Genomic DNA, 12,448 nt, shown 5'->3' on the forward strand with positions numbered 1-12,448 from the left:
TTGAAAGGAGGCCCCGCTCGATAGAAAAGGAGACAATTGGCTGCACAACTCTATGCACTTGGTTGCCCTGCTATCCCAGCAATCCCTCTCTCACCATCTAGTGCACTGCATTTGGCCCCTGATGTAGCAACTCCATTCTTGGTCCAAGATTGCACTCGAAACTTGAAAGGAGGCCCTGCTCGATAGAAAAGGAGACAGTTGTTGGCACTCCACAGGAGAAGGGGGAGAGAGAGAGAGAGAGAGAGAGAGAGAGAGAGAGAGAGAGAGAAGATGGGTCATGTTTCATGCCATTGATTCTCCCTTTGATGTTCGCCTGGTTGCATACTTTTAGCAATGGATTCAAATTCAATTATAAAGGATACTCACGTGAGGCTGGAAATTCTTACCATTCTATCTAAGGGCTCTTGCTTCTAAGCTGGTTGAGGAGTAATGTTGGTCCTCAACTACGGGGATCTATGTCAGACAGTCCCCTTCTATGATTATTCTGCTAGTATTATTAAGTATTTTTTATTGGGACAACTAAGTTTGGATTGTTTGTCCACACGATTCGAATGTTGGTTGGATGCTACCCTAGCTCATGCTTTCACATACAAATTTTGGTCTTTCGTCTCAATTTGTGGATCAGCCATCATATACTCTACTTCTTGTGGTCGATGGTTCGTGATGGTTTGGTCGTGGGAACATGGGCTAGCAATGTTGGCTATGATTGGTTTGTTTTACAATGCACCTCATGTTGGAGTCAAGGTTGTAGGAATGCACACAGCTTGGAGATAGAGAAGAAGCTCAAGGCACAAGAAACAAGAGTGTATTGCTAACTTTATGAATACAATATAAGATAGCCCTAGAGTGATGGGTGTCTTTACAAAGCACGTGGTACAAAGCACGTGGGGAAAATCCCTTCTAGTGAGAGAAATAAGTGTCGTGACATGCCTGAGTGTGTTCACACACATCACTACCATATACATGGCAACAAATCCCCCTTGGAAGTGATGTAGTGAACAAGAGCTGGCACATAGAGCATAGAAAAGTGTCATGCCCTATGTTATGATCGGTACACAAAAGGAAGCAAGCCCAAAGCATTGCGAAAAGCTTTGAACTTCTCATGAGACAATGCCTTTGTGAACAGATTTGCAAGGTTGTCGTATGGCTCACGTATCATGTGTTAACACATGAGCCAATTATTTGATCTCTCTAGTTGAGAGTCTCTCCTTGACATAGTGATAATGCACCTCAATGTTTTTAAGGAAGAGTTTTCATCCACGAAAATAAAAGTGCAAAACCTTTTTCTTTATGAGACTGATGTTTTTCCAAGTGGCACCTTCAATGTAGTCAACAAGGATTGTTAGGTAAAAGCGGTGTGCCTCACCGTGCTTTGCCCATGTCTGCCGGCCAGTGTCTGACCGCCCACATTTATCTCCTTATTCTTTATACATACAAAGAATGTGTATAAAGAATAAGGAGCTCTCACTCATTCTCACACTATGCTCATACGGTAAGATTTGGGAGCTCCACCCCATATCCTGTTCTCTCTCTCTCTCTCTCTCTCTCTCTCTCTCTCTCTCTCTCTCTCTCTCTCTCTCTCTCTCTACACGCACCGCATTCATGCACTCACAATTGGTATCAGAGCGCATGGTGATCGCGGAGAGCACGACGGCTTTGAGAGCTTCGAGGTGATAGCTCGCTCACTCTTGGCGTTGGAGAGATCAAGAAAGCTTGAAAGCTTTGTGAGAATGCAATGGGGGCTTGTGAGCTCAGTAGAGAGTGATGTATGCTCTTGTGGAAACTCGGAAAGTAGTGTGAAAGATTGTGTGTAGATGAAGGTGCTGCCATCAAAACTGTGTGCACAGCAGCACTATTTTTAGTTTCATTTTTCTCCTTATAGAATGCAGATTTGAGAATTCTGCCCACATAGCCCATCCGTTTCGACGTGGTCTACAAATTTGCAAAAAAAACTTTTTGCAAATTCCTCACCGTTTTGCTGAGCTTCAGCTCAGACTAACTGTATACAAAAATTGCAGGTTTTTTATTTTCTCATAGTGTGCGAGTTTGATGCACTTTTGGAAGCACGACAGGTGCTCAAAGTTAGATGCATAAATTTCTGAGTTGAAGATGCAATTTCAGCTTGTGTAGAGCTTGTGGTTTGAGGATGTTTGGTAGATTTGGGCAACAAAGTATGGAGGTGTTTACACACCATCGAACTGGTCTCTTGAGAGACACGGTTTTAGGAGCATACAGGTGGAGCTAAAGGATACTTTGGCAGTGATTTTGTGCTTGGATTCATGGTCTTTTCATATGGTGATGGCACATGGTTGATGCCCATTGTACGTGCATTTTGGCAAGCACTTTCAAGTGCCGGTGAGCTCTCTTGAGAATATTGTTTTTGCATTGATCAAGTTTCCGAATTGCAACTGTTTTGGTGCTTGCTTATGCATGGTCACTCCATTGATGTACGTTGAGTGCGGATTGCCATTGTCTGTGAAAGTGTGGAGCCATTTTGGCATTTCTACTCATTGGCATTGAGAAGTGTTATGGTTTATGGGTAGAGACTGTACTTGAGTTTTTGCTCAGTTTTCTGGAGAATCTCTACTGGATTTTTCCTAGATTCTCGCCATGGTTCATGCGTATTCACAGTTTGCTCTCTGATGGTATAGTGGTCGATATATTCCCACTGTGACAGTGATCAAGTGTTTATTCTCACTTTGACAGGTTTTGTCAGTTTGGACACAATTTGGTGTTCTTCTACCGACTCTCGCACGAGTGAGGTGTTGTGTATGCTACGGTTTTCTAGCACATTGTTCATTCATTGATACATTTTGGCAGCATATGTATGTCATTTGTGGCATCGTTGAGTGATACTGCAACGAAAGCGGTTTGGCTTTATTTATGACTTTGTGAGGTGATTTCGGACGAGCACATTCCGGGATTGGGCATTTGTTGTTGTCTCCATTGCGATTTATTGTTGAGTTTTTTGCTCCAATTACAGAGGAGACTTTGCCGAATTTTTGCCAAATATGTATGCCTACTGCAGAGGCTAGTGAGCTTGACCCCCGCTTAACCATGTGCTCACCTTCTTTGCTTGAGACATTGGTTTGCTCTCGGGTGGGAGAGTCTTGTGATCTCGAGCATTCTTTGCCATAGTTTTGACATGGATACGGAGACGCTTCAAGTTAGAGGCGATTCTCGCTCACGATCGCAATTGACATGTTGGTATTGCACCCACGATGGGCATATTGGGCGCAGTTGCTTCATGCGTATGAGGCAGATGCATGGTGCTACTATGAGGACATATGTTAGAGAGTATGCATGTGACGGGCATGTCACTTTTTGTTACCATATACATGTGGTATTGATGTGTGTGAACATGCTAGGATCGTCGAGGCATTTTTTCCCTCTTTAGGAGGTTTTCCCCCCCGAGCATTGTATATACGCCCATCACTCTAGGGCTATCTATATTTCCATTGCACACTAAGTAACACACTCTCTATTGTGTGCCTTGAGCTTCCTTCGTCTTCCCCAAGCTGTGTGTGTTTCTCTGCAACCCTAATTCCAACAATTGGTATCAGAGCAGGTTACATCCTCCCGAGCTTAGTCGCCAGCTGCTCCAGCACACGCTGCTCACTTTCTTCGATTATAGTGAGGTTTGGTGAGCGTTCGCGGGTCGAGAAATATTTTGGGAGAGGTTGTAGAGCTCAATCTGCTCACATTTCTAATTCGGGCTCATTTCGGTCTCTGTTTCCACTACAAGCAGGTCTGCACATGCAATTTTGTCATTTTGTGCAGAATTTTTGTCAGTGCCGTTTTCTGCATAACACGTGCCTTACAGTCTTCTACGGTTTGTGCTATATAGCATGTGTTGTTCCCACTCCGTTTCTCCTATTTTTTGGCAGTTTTCACATCAGGTGCAACATTTACCATGGCTGACAACAACACAGATGTCTTCAAGATGTTTGTTGTTGAGGACAAATTGGATGGGGACAATTACCCTATGTGGTCTTATATGATGCAACACGTTCTTGTGTCAAAGGGCATCTGGAATATTGTGCAGGGCATTGATGTACGTCCTGGTTCTGAGGATGTAGGCGATGTTGAGGATGTTGCAGGTCTTGCTGCAAGGATTGCTGCTATTAGAGTTGTTTTGCCTACGGCAGAACAAGCTCGTTGGGATGTAAAGGATGCGCAAGCTCATGCATTGATTGCATTGTCTGTGAAGCGCACTATTGTTCCTCACATCCGTTCAACAAAATCTGCAAAACAGGCTTGGGATATTCTAGCAAGTCTTTATGCAAGCCGCGATGAAGCTAAAATTGCTTTGCTGCGTAAAGAGCTGGAGTCGAAGATTATGCATGAGGAAGATGATATGGACACTTTCCTTGCTAGTGTCAAGGATATCAATGAGAAACTTATTTCTGCAGGTGAAGTCATTTCAGACAGTTCCCTTGTGCAGACTGTTCTTGATGCCTTACCAGATTCTTACCAGACTTTTGCTAGTACTTGGAGACTTATGACCCAAGGAAATCCAGAAGTTGTCAAGTTTGATGCATTATGCACATTGCTGTTGCAAGAGTTACTTTCCAGAAAAAACAGGACTAGACAACGTGTAGTTGAACATACTTTTATTGCTTCTCAAAGAAAGGGTGGTAACAGCAATGCAACCACTTCTTATGGTTCTGCTGCGAGTGGCAAAACTTCTGTTCCTAATGCTTCTGCTGGCAACACTTTGTCTGGCAATTCTGGTGATAAGGGCAAAGAGAAGATGCGTTGCCATTATTGTAAAGCTAATGATCACTTGATCAAGTCGTGTCCTAAGTTGAAGGCCAAAGAGGCTAAGAAGAAAGAGGGTGGTTCCACTGCAAATGCTGGTTCCACTACAAATGCAGCCATTGTTGAGTCTTCTGTGAAAGGAGATTGTGTTGCTGATGTTGATGCAAAATGGGCTTTTAACGCAGAGCGAACTACAATCCTGCTGTCCATGATGCATGCTTGTTAGTTGCTGCAGATTCACATGTGTGGTATTTCCACAGTGGTGCTACAAAGCACATTACCTCACATCGTGAATTGTTCACCTCTCTCGAGTTTGTCCCTCATGGGAATTCAGTCACTTGTGCCAACAATGCCTCTTATCCGGTTCAGGGAGTTGGAAAGATTGTGCTTACTGCTGCAAATGGCAGTTCCTTCACAGTTGTTGATGCCCTTTATGTACGTGGGATCAAGAAGAATCTCTTGTCTGTATCCGCACTTGCTAGACTTAGACTTGTAGTCAAATTTGTGGACAGTTCATGATCTCAGTTTTGGTGATGAAATTGTTGCATCTGGCCTTTTGTGCCGTGGGCTGTATAAGCTCACTTTGTATGACAAGTGTGGACAAAATTTTGCAAATGCTGTTGCAAATTCAAGGGCTATTTCAAATGCAAAACTTTGGCATGCACATTTTGGTCATCTGAATTTTGCCAATTTGCTGCGTTTGCAGAAATCTGATATGGTTGCTTCTTTGCCGCCTCTTGAAGCACCTGTCAAACATGTTTGTGAAGACTGTATTTTGGGTAAGATGCAGCGTTCTAAGTTTCCAAAGGATGGTTCAGTTAGGGCCACATGCAGGTTGTAGCTTGTGCATAGTGATGTTTGTGGGCCCATGCAAACTCTGTCCTTGGGCAATTACCTGTACTTCATGACTTTCATTGATGATTACTCCAGGCATGCATTTCCACTTAAAGCGAAGTCCGAAGTTTTTATTTGCTTCTAACAATTTATGGCTATGGCTGAAAATGTCTCGAAATGTACTATGGGCACCCTCCGTTCCGATCGAGGGGGGGAGTATATGTCTCATGAAACACCAATGGGATAAAACACCAATGTACAGTGCCTTATCCATCTCATCAAAATGGTGTTGCTGAGAGGAAAAACAGGTCACTTACGAAAATGGCACGATGTATGGTCAAAAGTCAAGCTTTGTCGCATTCTTTTTGTCTTGAGGCCATCATGTGTGCCACTTATGTACTAAACATGTGTCCTATGAAAGCTTTGCAGTCTATTACTCCATATGAATCATGGCATGATAGAAAGCCTTCTATTGAGCACATGCGTGTTTTTGGCTGTTTGGCATATACTTTGGTGCCACAAACACAGCGCAAAAAATTGGATGGTAAGGCTATCAAATGTATTTTTGTTGGTTATAGTACTGAAAGCAAAGGTTACAGGTTGTATTTCACGAGATGTAGTGTTTGTGGAAGATTCTGTTCAGCCCTTGTTGTCATGTACTAGAGACAGTAATGTAATCTCAAGGGACATTTATGACACTTTGTTGCCTCTTTTCAGTGGTGGAAATACGAATGTAAGTTCCAATGAGGCAAATGTACAGTCTATGGGGGTTTCTGAAAATGTTACAGATCGGCCTATTACTGATGCAGATATACATGATGTACTTGATGAGGAAAGGGCTGAAAATGAACAGGCTAGAGGTATGCCAAAATGGATGGTGCACACTTTGCATGACAGTAAATTGGATGCACATTTGTCTAGTCGTACTCGTTCAGGCTCTCACCGTGCATCTTATGCATCAGATTGTTATGCTTTGGCTGTGTCTAGCTTACATGATGTTGAGGAGCCTCTGTCTTTTGATGAAGCACAGAATTCAGAAAATTGGATGGCTACCATGCAATCAGAATATGATGCACTTATAGAAAATGACACATGGACTTTATGTGATTTGCCTCCTGGCAAAAAGGCCATTGGTACGAAATGGGTTTACAAGTTGAAACGCAAGCCGGATGGTGAGATCGATCGCCATAAGGCTCGACTTGTTGCAAAGGGTCATGCACAGAAAAAAGGCATAGACTATGAAGAGAATTTTTCTCCCACTTGTCGTATGACTACTGTGCGTTTTCTATGTGCATTGGTAGCTCATTTTGGTTGGGATGTACACCAATCAGACATTGTTACTGCTTTCTTGAATGGTGACATATTTGAGGAAGTTTATGTAACGCAGCCTCGCGGTTTTGTCATAAAAGGACAAGAGGACAAAGTGTGTAGATATAAGAAGGCTTTGTATGGGTTGAAGCAATCTCCTAGTGCTTGGTATGAGAAAGCTGGCACTCATTTGGTTAAACGAGGCTTTCGTAAACAGTCCAACAGAAAGCACATTGTATGTAAAGAGTGAGGGTGATGTACTTCTCGTTGTGGTTCTTTATGTCGATGATTTGCTGATCACTGGACCAAATGAGAGACATATTGATGAATTTAAGGCTGATTTGAATGCTACTTTCAATATGAAAGATTTGGGGCTATTGCATCATTACTTGGGTATACAATTTAAGCAGTGTGATGGTGGTATTGCCTTGTGTCGGAAAAGTTACATAGAGACAATGCTATGTAAGGTTGGACTTGAGGATTGCAAACCTATTGCCACTCCCATGGAAACAGGTTTGAAGTTGAGTCTACATGATGCTAGCGATCCTACTCATGTCACTCTTTACCAAATTGTTGTTGGCTTCCTCACCTATGTATGCAACACGAGGCCAGATATTCAGTTTGTAGTCTCACACGTCAACAGATTTATGCATAGCAAAGGGTCTAAGCATTGGCAGGCTGTAAGGAGGATTTTCCGCTACCTTAGTGGCACTTTACATCTTGGCTTGTTTTATCCCAAGGGGGGATCATTGCCGCCAGACTTACATGCTTTTATTGGGCTGATTGTTTTGACACGCGAGTGTCCACGAGTGGTTTCTATTGCATGCTTGGCAATTCATGTATATCATGGTTGAGCAAGAAGCAACCTACTGTGGCCACTTCGAGTTGTGAGGCTGAGTACAGGGCAGTCTTCAGAGCTACGGTTGATTGTGTATGGCTCAGACGCCTTATGGCTGATTTGGGTGTTGGACAGGACACTGCCAACACTATCTACACTGACAGTCAGAGTGCATTGGCAGTTGCGAGGAACCCAGTTTTTCATGCTCGCACAAAGCACATTGAGGTGCATTACCACTATGTCAGGGAGAGGCTCTCAGCAAGAGAGATCAGCTTGGCTTATGTGCCAACACAGGACAACCTTGCAGATCTTTTCACAAAGGCATTGTCTCGTGAGAAGCTTGAAGATTTCTGCAAAGCTTTGGGCTTACGCCCCTTTGTGGACTGATCATGTCCTCAGGGCATGACACTTCCATTTACTCATGTGCCAGCTCTCGTTCACCGCATCACTCCAGGGGGGATTTGTTACCATATACATGTAGTAGTGATGTGTGTGAACACACTAGGACCGCCGGGGCATTTTTTCCCTCTTTAGGAGGTTTTTTCCCCCGAGCATTGTATATACGTCCATCACTCTAGGGCTATCTATCTTTCCATTGCACACTAAGTAACACACTCTCTATTGTGCCTTAAGCTTCCTTCGTCTTCTCCAAGCTGTGTGCATTTCTTTGCTATCCTAATTCCAACACTTTGAATCTAGGTTGCCTTTATATTACTTTGTGTCTTGGGATAGCAAATTGTCTACGCGTTTTCTACTAGACGAGCATGTAGTTTTTCACGTGATGCCATGTCGTGATTTGTTTTTCTCTTTCTCTAGTGGGAGACTTGGTTGTGTGCAGTTTGCTGATGGTTCAGCATATGACATAGAGGGTGTTGGGGATGTATGCATTTTACCTAGCGGTGCATTGCTTACGCTACAAGATGTATGTTATGTATAGGGACTCAACCAGAGTCTCATTTCAATGCGTTAGTTGCAAAGTAGTGGACATTGTGTACTGCTTGGAGAGCGGTCATTTTAGATGCATAGGGGATCACTGGTGATAGCCAGAGGTGCTAGGAGTGGTCTGGTATACCCTTTGTATATTTCTGACACACGAGATGGTGTAGTCTCTGTGTATTTGCAGCCATGTTTGGAGCAAGAGACGAGGCGTGTCTCTTTTGCGGATGTTTTGCATGGAGAGCAGGTTGTGCATTTGTCTTATGGTGAGGTTCATGCGATGCACAGCTTGGTCAGTCATCAGTTGAGGTGACATTAGTTGAGCCAGTGACCGATGCATTGTTCTATGATGCATTTGATACGTTTGAGGGCAACACTGTCCTTCAGACAGCTGTGTGTGATTCCAGTGGTGCTGATCTTTCGGTTTTGCATTCATTCTCAGCAGATCTGCCTTTCAGATCTGCCTTTGTCAGACGAGACTGACATGGTGATGCATAGCAAGGTGGTTCCTGAATGAGGATGCATATGGAAGTTAGGTTCCTAATAGGGATAGGTTGGCACACATACTACATGTTTCATTGGATTTTGGGTCTCTCATGTCTGACCTTTTGGTCTCGAGACCTGATCTTGCTTATACAGCTCTTGCATTTGCCGTAGGAGTTGTCAGTTGTGCGATGACTCACACATGCATTGTGCATTGTGGAGCCATGCAGGTCGTCACTCGATACTTGCATCAAGAGTGTCATCGTGGCTCTAGCCCTAGTGGTATGCATGTGCATCTACACTAGAGCGCTTACAAATGCACTCACGTGTTTGGAGTGAGCCAGTGGGCATAGGTTGAGAGCTGTCTTTTCTCACCTCTTGTCTATACTAGTTGTAGGCTAGTCTTCTTGCCACTTATCAGCACACAGTCTTTAGTGGGATAATGTTAGGTAAAGGTGGTGTGCCTCATCGTGCTTTGCCCATGTCCGCGAGTCAACGTCCGGCCACCCACATCTATCTCCTTATTCTTTATACAAACAAAGAATAAGGAGCTCTCACACTGTGCTCATACAGTGAGTCTTGGGAGCTCCACCCCACGTCTTGTTCTCTCTCTCTCTCTCTCTCTCCGTCTCCGCACACGCACCGCATTCACGCATTCACAGGGACTCCTTGATCAACTACATTATAATACGCATTGACATAAACAACTCTCATGGAAAACTGGATGAATGCGAGTATTAGCTGGGAGCTCTAACTTGTATGCCATAGAACCGACTCTCTTGAGGATCTTAAAAGCTCCACAAAATCAAGGAGACAATTTTGGTGTAGGCATTGTATCAAGACTTTTTGAGTTATCTGATATTTGTAAATGAAGTAATCAATACAATTTGGGTTCCAGGTTCCTAGTGGCCGAAGTTCTTGTGGTGGTTGTGCTATTGGGGTGCGCAAGGTGGGGGCCCCATGGGTAGTGAGGGAAGTAGTGGCCTATAGTACAACTAGTGGTCTACTCGGGGGTGGACCAGACGGCGCGTGGTAAAGGCAATGGAGCTGGCTCTGACTGTGCTGAATGTGATACCTCGCCCACATGAAGAGTTGATCCTAGACCACCAGGAAGCGGTTACTGTGGTTGAACACGCTATCGTACAGCTCCGCTTCCATGACAAGAAAATGAGCAAAGGGATGCCAATTAGGTTTATTTGAATCCTACATGATTATTCAGCAGTAATAAGGGCTTGCTAACAAGACAATTATAAGCTAAAATTATGCTAGATGCGGCTCTAAGGGCCAAAAGATGTCTTGGTAATGCTAATAGTGAGTATACTTGAAGTGGTCATAGCTAGGATTTTATTCATTAGAGTTGTAGTACTTGAAGTGCTCTATAGGCCTGTCTTTACAACTCGTCAATCCGAGCTACAGGTAGAAAGTTATGTCAGTTTGAAGTTTGAGTCAATAGAGCAGATCCGTACCGGATTGGGCAGCTGTTGCTGATAAAGGGTCAAAGATGGTATGAATGCATGGGCCTAAAGTGCTCACTTTGAGGAGCGTGTCGGTCTTTCCAGTTTGTCAATCAAGGTTTCGGTTGTCAAGATATGGCTAGTTTAACTTTCACCGGGGGCCAGTTTCGTACCACTCTGGTCGCCTCGATCAGTTGTTCATCTGGTAATTTTTGAGCTTCAGCTAGGTTCTGGGCGGAATGGTCAGATTGGAATATGTGCCATCGAAGATTTTTGGGTGCTTATCAATGTTCTTATGAGATGTGTGCAAAGATTGGAGTCAACAGGAGTTGACAACATGTCAATTGGGATCCGGAGTGCGGAGATATGGCTTATTGAAGTTGGCCGAGATGTATGTCAAAACTTGGCAATGCTTTGATCGGTATTTATGCCAAATGTGGTGATTTTATGGAAGCCACTACCAAGAAATGCTTTAGTGGATATGCATGCCAAATGTGGGCTGTTACGAAAGCACTCTTTTTTATATAATGCCATGACCGACATGTGAACCGAATGGTGTGTAATTGAAATGCACACTAAGAGCTTGACCTACTTTGCTGAATGCAAAGGGAAGGTTTTCTCTAAATGCATTCACCTAAGCACGACTACACGCTAAGTCAAAAGGGCCACCCTAAGTAGTGCGGCTGCCCACTAGCCAGAAGGAGGTGTTTTTTTTAAAACCTAATGTGAAGAGGCAAGGGTGCAATGGCGGGCGGCAGCGAGCAGGGCTGGAGACGGAGGAGAAAGGTTCGCGCTAGGCAGTAGCGGGAGCATATGAAGTTGCCGAAGAAATGAAAGATGTCTGGCTTGCCATGGCGCTCCTGTTTGGTGCCGCTCCAGACTGTTTTCGCTCTGGACGAAGTTTCACCTTGCCACTTCATCGAGGCTGTGCCCATTAGCGATATCGCTAATGGGATAGCCAAGAATAGAAAAGACAATTCTCCATGCAAACTCCCAAGCCGCTTGTATAAAAAAAAAAGAGGGATGAGGCTCTTTTTTTTTGCTTTCTTCTTCTCACGGGTACAAGCCAAAGCCCTCAGCTAATCCGAATCCTAAGCTGTTAAGCCACTTAAACCAAAACTTCCATAGCCGCTCTTAAGCTAAGCTCTCATCAAACCGCTCCTAAGAAAGAACTCCATAGCCTAAACTAAGCATCCTAAGCCCATTTGAATTCGAAATCAAGCGTTCCTTCACCTATCTTAATCCTAAGCTAAGCTTCTTAAGCCGATGCAAAACCAAACCATGCTAAGACAATTCTAATGATCCTCCTAAGCTGTTCTAATCCTATCCTAAGCCACCATAAGCCATGGGAATCCGAAGCCTGCTAAGCCAACTCAAAGCCGATCCTAAACTCCATAACCAACTCTCATGCAACAAGCTCCCATAGCCATAGCCGAAGAGAAGATCAGGCTCTTTCTCTCGACTTTGAAGCAGCAGAGGACGAAAAAAGGAGAGAAAAATTATCAAGACAACCTTGGTAGGCCAATTAAGGCAGGTGAAGCCGATGTAAGGAGCTTAAAACTCCACAATTAGCATTTAATTCAAACAGTGGTATTGTTCATTGCCTGTTTTGGGTATTCAAGTTTTGGTGGTCCAAGCTGTCTATTTTAAGATTTGTCTACATTGATTGTGTCTGCTGCAACTCTCTTCCTCGCACCTCTCACAGCCAGAGGCCCCGTGCCTTGCCGGCCCACCTTTCGAACACGAATCCCCTGACATTCTTGGTGAACCCCACGTGAAACGAGTCGGTGTGAGAAGTATTTGTGGAGGAAGATGTCGACACAGCAAGAGGCAG

The sequence above is a fragment of the Adiantum capillus-veneris genome, chromosome 15 (assembly GCF_014529385.1).
Source record: "Adiantum capillus-veneris isolate H3 chromosome 15, ASM1452938v2, whole genome shotgun sequence".
In the NCBI taxonomy this organism is placed as follows: Eukaryota; Viridiplantae; Streptophyta; class Polypodiopsida; order Polypodiales; family Pteridaceae; genus Adiantum; species Adiantum capillus-veneris.